This window comes from Microtus ochrogaster, unplaced genomic scaffold, assembly GCF_000317375.1.
Source record: "Microtus ochrogaster isolate Prairie Vole_2 unplaced genomic scaffold, MicOch1.0 UNK91, whole genome shotgun sequence".
Taxonomy (NCBI): Eukaryota; Metazoa; Chordata; class Mammalia; order Rodentia; family Cricetidae; genus Microtus; species Microtus ochrogaster.
In genome coordinates this window covers 1,132,637-1,133,939 of record NW_004949189.1, presented here as the reverse complement: position 1 = coordinate 1,133,939, position 1,303 = coordinate 1,132,637, and the positions used below count along the sequence as shown (strand labels likewise).

General features: G+C 45.5%; 1 protein-coding gene across 1 annotated transcript in view; it reads right to left on the bottom strand.

Moving 5' to 3' along the window:
• Positions 1-1,303, bottom strand: part of Ttc5 (tetratricopeptide repeat domain 5) — a 13,172-nt gene that overhangs the window by 11,000 nt on the left and 869 nt on the right. The window lies entirely within an intron of this gene.

Sequence of the window (1,303 nt, the reverse complement as noted above, 5' to 3'; positions counted from 1 at the left end):
CCCTCTTCTGGCCTTCAGGCATACAAACAGAATATTGTATACATAATAAATAAATAAATAAATATTTAAAAAAAAACATTCACTTACTTTTACTGTCTGTGCATGCGAGTTTTGCCTGTGTGTATGTCGATGCACTACACCACGCAATACGTGGAGGTCAGAAGATGACATCAGATCCTGTGCAACCGGACTTACAGATAGTTGTGAGTTGTAAAACAGGTGCTGGGAATTGCACCTGGATCCTTTGAAAGACCAACCAGGGCTCTTAACCACTAAGCCATGTCACCAGCCATTTTCCTCCTAAGTCAGGATCTCATCAATGTGGCCTTGGCTGGCCTCAAACTAGCAAAGATCCACCTGCCTCTACCTCCTGAGCACGGAGACTCAGAGGTCTATTTCTGAAAAGCCTTACCTCTCACCCAAACCAGGTATTACACTGTATTGATTAGTACAAATTCCACTGAGATAAACTGAAACTTGAACTCCCAATGATTTTACAAAAGCCCTGTGTGCTAGTTTTAGTGGGAGAAAGGGTGGTGTTTATGTTGATTTTTGTTTGTTTGGTTTGGAGGGAATCACTTGACACAAGCTAGGTCATCTGAGAAGAGGGGGATTCTTAATAATTCATCTTCAATAAGACGCCTCCATCCAATTGAACTGCAGGTATGTCTGCGGGCCATTTTCTTGATTAATGATTGATGTGGGAGGTGTGCCAACCGACTGTGGGCAGCACCACACCCGGACAGGTAGGTGCGTAACCGTGACACTGGAAAGCAAACCAGTAGGCAGCCTTCCTACTTCAATTCCTGTCTCCAGGTTCCTGCCTCGAGTTCCTGCCTGGCCTCCCTTTACAGTGGAAGGTGATACGCTGAAATAAATCCTTTTCTCCCCAAGTAGCTTTTGGTCACGTTTACTGCAGCAACAGAAAGTAAACAAGGACACCTGCACTGCTTAAAGCGAAATGTAAGTCTCCAAGAGCTCCAACAGCAGCTCATCAAAACAAGGGGCTGCAGGTCACCTCGGCAGTGAGGAATGCAAGCAGCAGAATCATAGGGCCAGAGGTTAGATCCCAGCCAGGCATCCATCAAACATCGGTAACTCCACCTAGGGATACAACAGCATCTTCTGGTCTCCACGTGTGCATGGACGTGCACACACACACATGCACACAAAGTTTAAAAAAAAGAAAAAAGAAAAGAATGAAGCTTAGGGCTTCACAGCTGGCCTCCCAATGATTTTAGTATATAGCCACGGCTCAGAACCACTGCTGTATTCTAGGACATAGCCACGGCTGAGAACCACT